Here is a 7,116-nt window from a genome sequence, read left to right as displayed (position 1 = left end):
CCTCATGTTTGGACCATGTGGGCCCGGTGTCGAATTATGGTATTTTTGGATGAATGTTAGGAAATTCATATCTAGGCTATGGGATATTGCTATTGAGTCTTTATTGATACTATTGAATTAATTATGCCTAGATATCATTGTTTCAGAGTCGGATTGTAGAGGAAAGGCGGTATTAGAGAGTTGATTGCTATTCTCGGACCGAGGTAAGTGTTTGATCTAACTTTGGCTTGAGGGAATAGGATTAGAGTGTTATTATTTGCTAATTGCTAAATGATCGAGTACGGTGTATAGGCATGGTGACGAGTATCTATACACCGGTGTCTAGCATGACCGTGGGTCCTTGTATGTACTTATCCTGATATTGTTATGACTCTTCCATGTTGATTGATGAATTCTATGCAATGTGAAGAGTATGAGGACTAATTATGAATTGTAAATTCTTTGGAGCGTTGGCTCGAATGATAAGAAGACTATTGAGTAAGAAAATGAAAGAAATAGAAAGTGATATGAATAATCCCTTGCCGGGATGGTTTGAGTACATTGATTATCTCCCTTGCCGGGATGTGAGAGTATTGTTGTTGCTCCCTTGCCGGGATTTAGCTGATAATTGTGTAATTCCCTTGCCGGGACATTTCTTATTATTTGTTTATCCCCTCGCCCTATTTGGTTGTGATTACTGTTTGGGTGAGGAAGAGTGATAATGCACGAAGGGTCATTCCGTGCCATGTTTTGATTATATTTGCACGAAGGGTCATTCCGTGCCATGTTTCGATTATATTTGCACGAAGGGTCATTCCGTGCCATGTTTTGATTATATTTGCACGAAGGGTCATTCCGTACCATGTTTTGATTATTTATGCACGAAGGGACATTCCGTGCTCTGATTTGATATTAATTGCACGAAGGATCATTCCGTGCCATGATAAGAGAGTTACGTGAGGGAAAGCACGAAGGGTGATGCCGTGCACTTTATTTGATTGCTTTTGGTGAGAATGAGAGTAAAAGCACGAAGGTTGATGCCGTGCAACTGTTGATTTTCCTGCTCTCATTAATTATTGTTATTGCCCTGTTTCTTATTTAAATTGTGGACTTTATATCCGGACTGTACTCCCCCATAGTATGCTTCCTCCCTCTTAACTGTTTAATTTCTGTACTCTTTCCTTGTATTGCATATATATATACATTGAACTGCACAGGTTGATTTGGTAGTCCTGTCTAGCCTCATCACTACTTCGCCGGGGTTAGGCCAGGCACTTGCCAGCACCTAGGGTCGGTTGTGCTGATGCTACACTTCTATGCTCTTTTGCACAGATCACGGTACCGGAGCAGCTTTTGGACCACAGCAGTAGGATATTGATCGGGAGCTGACTTCAGTCCAGGGACTTATGAGGTAGCCTAGCTGGCGTTCGCAGGCCGGAGTCCCTTTCCATGTTTTAGTTTGCTTTCACTGTACCGAGACAGACATTTATGCATTTTCTATTCAGACTTGTTTGTAGCACTCTTTAGTAGTTCGTGAGATAGCGACTCCAGTCTTGGGTAGTGAAATATTAAACTTCCGCATTTTTGGGTTTTCAGTTAGCTATATTTTAAAGACTTCGGCTTTTATTTAAATGACCCGTTATATTTATATTGTCATTGTTGAGGTGAAATCAGGGAATGTTTAAAATGTTTGGCTTGCCTAGCTCCGTTAATAGCGCCATCACGACTCCCGATGGTGGGAAATTCGGGTCGTGACAAGTTGGTATCAGAGCTCTAGGTTACATAGGTCTCGCTACTCACAGACAAACCTGGTAGAGTCTTAGGGATCGGTACGGAGACGTCTGTATTTATCCCCTAGAGGCTACGGAGTTAGGAAAAACTTCACTTTTGTTCTTTCTTGTCGTGCGATTCTGTTTCTCAAATACTGATTGTCGTTCTACTCTGTTCTTTCGCAGATGGCGAGAACACGTGCTTCCTCTTCTACCGCGCAGCAACTCGAGCCCCCAGCAGTAGCTCCTACGAGGGGCAGAGGTCGAGGCCGTCCAGAGGCCGAGGCCGGGGCAGAGCTCAGCCCCGAGCAGCAGTCCCAGAGGTGGAGCCTCATGTTGATTTTGATGAGGAGATTCCAGCCCCAGCAGCTCCGGTGGGCCCAGCTCAGGTCCCAGAGGGGTTCATAGCCACCCCAGTTCCTCAAAACGCTCTGGTCAGATTGGTAGGCTTTGTGGAGAGCGTCACTAGAGCGGGTTTGCTTCCAGTAGCACCAGCACTTCTCAGGCTGGAGGAGGGGTTCAGACTCCTGCTACACGTACTCCGGAGCAGGTAGCTCCCCAGGCTCAGGTTCCAGTGGTTCAGCTAGCTGTGGCAGTTCAGCCGGGTATTGTGACTCAGGCCGGCGATGGAGCGGCGATATCTTCGGATGCTTTGTGGAGACTTGATAGGTTCTCCAAGCTCTTTACCACCACTTTCAGCGGTACTTCTTCGGAGGATCCACAGGATTTCTTGTTCAGCTGCCATGAGATCCTTCGGACTATGGGTATTGTGGAGACCAATGGGGTCGACTTCGCCACTTTTCGACTAGCAGGATCCGCCAAGACTTGGTGGAGGGACAATTGTTTATCCAGACCCGCAGGGTCGCCATCATTGACTTGGGATCAGTTTGCAGAGTTGTTTTTGGAGAAGTTTCTCCCAGTTACTCAACGAGAGGCTCTCCGCAGGCAGTTCGAGCGCCTCCAGCAGGGCTCCATGACAGTTACACAGTATAAGACTCGGTTCATTGATTTGGCACGCCATGCTATTGTTATACTCCCCACCGAGAGAGAGAGGGTGCGGAGGTTTATTGATGGTTTGATTCATCCGATTCGTCTTCAGATGGCTATGGGAGCCGGGAGTGAGATTTCTTTTTTCAGGAGGCGGCCAATGCGGCCCGTAGAGTTGAGATGGCTCTTGCACGGGGAGGTGGTCAGGGGTCGGATAAGAGGTCTCGTCATTTTGGTAGGTTTAGTGGTACCTCGTCTGGAGGTAGGGATTCTTATGGTAGAGGCCATCCACCGAGACCCTTTTAGTCAGCACTCCAGGTTTCTCATGGTACTCCAGGCAGTGGTGGTTCTCAGCAGCATTATTCTGATCAGCAGCCCATCAGTGCACCGGCACTTCAGAGTTTCCGGGGAGGACATACAGGTCGACAGGGCCAGCAGTCTTAGCAGCTGAGGGCTTGTTATGGTTGTGGTGACCCGAGTCACATCGTCAGATTTTGCCCTCGAGCCTCGGGTAGTTCTCAGCAGCAGGGTCCTCGCCCCATGATTCAGGCACCAGGTGATCCACAGCTTGCCCAGCCAGCTAGAGGCGGGGGTAGGGATCATAGAGGTGGAGGTAGAGACCGTAGAGGTAGAGCTCGGACCGGCAGAGGTAGGGGTCAGCCAGTAGCAGATCGTCCCAGAGACATGGTTTAGGGAGGTGGGGCCCAGCCCCGGTGTTATGCTTTGCCAGCCAGGCCAGAGGCTGAGTCTTTAGATGCTGTTATTATAGGTACTATTCTGGTATGTGATAGGGATGCCTCAGTGCTATTTGACCCTGGGTCTACGTATTCATATATGTCGTCTTATTTTGCACCCTACCTGGGTATGCCTAGTGATGCTTTGGGTATCCCTGTTTATGTATCTAGACCGGTGGGTGATTCTATAGTGGTCGACCGAGTTCATCGTTCCTGTGTGGTAGTGTTTGAGGGTCTTGAGACCCGTGTTGATTTATTGCTTTTAGACATGGTGGATTTCGACGTTATATTAGGGATGGATTGGTTGTCCCCGTATCATGCTATCTTGGATTGTCACGCCAAGACCGTGACCTTGGCTTTGCCGGATTTGACCCAATTGGAGTGGAGAGGGACCCCAGGTCATGCCACCCGCAGTGTTATTTCATATGTGAAGGCTCGACGCATGGTCGAGAAGGGGTGTTTAGCTTATCTGGCGTATGTTCGCGATTCCAGCACAGAGGTTCCTTCTATTGACTCTGTTCCTATTGTTCGGGAGTTCCCCGAGGTTTTCCCTTCAGACCTGCCGGGTATGCCGCCTGACAGGGATATTGATTTCTGTATTGATCTGGCCCCAGGCACGCAGCCCATTTCTATTCCGCCGTATCGCATGGCCCCGCGAGAGTTGAAGGAGTTAAAGGACCAGTTGCAAGATTTGCTAGAGAAGGGTTTTATCAGGCCTAGTGTTTCTCCTTGGGGTGCGCCAGTGTTAAGAAAAAGGATGGATCGATGAGGATGTATATTGATTACCGGCAATTGAACAAGGTGACAATAAAGAACAAGTATCCACTGTCGAGGATTGATGATTTGTTTGACCAGCTTCAGGGTGCAAAGGTGTTTTCAAAGATAGACTTGAGATCTGGCTACCATCAGCTGAGGATTAGGGCATCTGATGTCCCTAAGACGGCATTCCGCACTCGTTATGGGCATTATGAGTTTTTGGTCATATCATTTGGGTTGACCAATGCCCCAACAGCATTTATGGAGTTGATGAACCGAGTGTTCAGGCCATATTTGGACATGTTCGTGATAGTCTTTATTGATGATATTTTGGTGTACTCCCGTAGCCAGGAGGAGCACGAGCAGCACCTCAGAGTGGTTCTTCAAACTCTGAAGGATAGTCAGTTGTATGCTAAGTTCTCGAAGTGCGAGTTCTAGTTGAGTTCGGTTGCATTTCTGGGTCATGTTGTATCAGCAGAGGGTATTCAGGTGGACCCGAAGAAGATTGAGGCAGTCAAGAACTAGCCTCGACCAGCATCAGCTACTGAGATTCGGAGTTTCTTGGGGTTAGCAGGTTACTATCGTCGGTTCGGAGGGGTTTTCATCTATTGCAGCCCCGATGACCAGATTGACCCAGAAGGGTGCCCAGTTCAGATGGTCAGATGAGTGTGAGGCGAGCTTTCAGAAGCTCAAGGCAGCTCTGACTACGGCACCGGTATTGGTTTTGCCCACAAGCTCAGGGCCTTATACAGTTTATTGTGATGCTTCCCGTATTGGGCTTGGTGCGGTATTGATGCAGGATGGCAGAGTCATTGCTTATGCTTCGAGGCAGTTGAAGATCCACGAGAAGAATTATCCGGTCCATGATCTAGAGTTGGCAGCCATTGTTCATGCTTTGAAGATTTGGAGGCATTACTTATATGGTGTGACGTGTGAGGTGTACACTGATCACAAGAGTCTGTAGTACTTGTTCAAGCAGAAGGATTTGAACTTGAGGCAGAGGAGGTGGTTGGAGCTATTGAAGGATTATGATGTTACTATTTTGTACCACCCGGGGAGAGCCAATGTGGTGGCCGATGCATTGAGTAGGAAGTCCGCCAGCATGGGTAGTCTTGCTTATGTTCCGGTTAGCCAGAGACCGCTTGCTTTGGATATTCAGGCCCTGGCCAATCGAATTGTGAGGTTGGACATTTCTGAGCCTAGCAGAGTGTTAGCTTGTACGGTCGCTCGTTCTTCATTATTGGAGCGTATCCGTGATCGGCAGTTTGATGATCCACATTTGTGTGTCCTGAGAGACACGGTGCAGCGTGGAGGTGCCACGAAGGTGACCTTAGGTGAGGATGGTGTTTTGAGATTGCAGGGGCGAGTTTGTGTGCCCAATGTCGATGGGATTCGAGAGTTGATCTTAGCGGAGGCCCATAGTTCTCGGTATTCTATTCACCCGGGCGCCGCGAAGATGTATCAGGATTTGCGGCAGCATTATTGGTGGCGTAGGATGAAAAAAGATATTGTTGCGTATGTGGCTCGATGTTTAAACTGTCAGCAGGTCAATTATGAGCATCAGAGGCCTGGTGGTTTGTTTCAGAGGATTGAGCTTCCCGAGAGGAAGTGGGAGAGGATTACCATAGATTTCGTTACTGGACTCCCGATGACTCGGAAGAGGTTTGATGCTATTTGGGTCATTGTTGATAGGCTGACCAAGTCAGCCTATTTTATTCCAGTTGCAGCCACTTATTCATCGGAGAGGTTAGCTGAGATCTACATCCGAGAGAATGTTCGCCTTCATGGGGTGCCGGTATCTATTATTTCGGATCGGGGTACGCAGTTTACCTCGTGCTTCTGGAGAGCAGTTCAGCAGGAGTTGGGCACCCAGGTTCAGTTGAGCACAGCGTTCCATCCTTAGACGGACGGCCAGTCCGAGAGGACTAATCAGATATTGGAAGATATGCTTCGAGCCTGTGTCATTGATTTTGGAGGCTCGTGGGACCAGTTTTTGCCTTTAGCAGAGTTCGCCTACAACAACAGCTACCTCTCCAGCATCCAGATGGCTCTATATGAGGCGTTGTATGGTAGGCGATGTCGGTCTCTAGTCGGATGATTTGAACCGGGAGAGGCTCGGTTATTGGGTACCGATCTAGTTCAAGAGGCCTTGGATAAGGTCAAGATCATTCAGGACAGGCTTCGTTCGGCTCAGTCGCAGCAAAAAAGTTATGCGGATCACAAGGTTCGAGATGTAGCTTTCATGGTTGGTGAGCGAGTATTGCTCCGTGTATCGCCTATGAAGGGCGTGATAAGATTTGGTAAGAAGGTCAAGCTTAGCCCTAGGTTCATTGGCCCATTTGAGATTCTCGATCGTGTGGGAGAAGTGGCCTACAGACTTGCCTTGCCACCCAGCTTGTCAGCCGTGCATCCAATGTTTTATGTGTCCATGCTACAGAGGTGTCACGGCGATCCAGCCCACGTATTAGATTTCAGTACTGTCCAATTGGACAAGGATCTGTCTTATGAGGAGGAGCCGGTAGCTATTCTAGACCGGCAGGTTCGACAGTTGAGGTCGAAGAGTTTTCCTTCAGTGCGTGTCCAGTGGAGAGGTCAGCCTCCTGAGGCATCGACCTGGGAGTCCGAGTCTGATATGCGGAGCCGTTATCCTCATCTATTTCCCGACTCAGGTACTTCTTTCTTTTGTCCGTTCGAGGACAAACGGTTGTTCTAGAGGTGGAGAATGTGACGACCCAAAGGGTCATCACCGGTTTTCTCTCTTTTTCCGTGCTTCAGAGGCCTTGAAAACCTCACTTTTAGTTGCCTCGATTTGCGTGCGCAGTTCGGGCGCGTAGCCGGAAAGCTGTTATGTTGAAACATGTGAATACTGTGAAAAATTTGAAGAATTTTGA

The sequence above is a fragment of the Nicotiana attenuata genome, chromosome 6 (assembly GCF_001879085.1).
Source record: "Nicotiana attenuata strain UT chromosome 6, NIATTr2, whole genome shotgun sequence".
NCBI lineage: Eukaryota > Viridiplantae > Streptophyta > Magnoliopsida > Solanales > Solanaceae > Nicotiana > Nicotiana attenuata.
Note: the sequence above shows the minus strand (reverse complement) of the source record.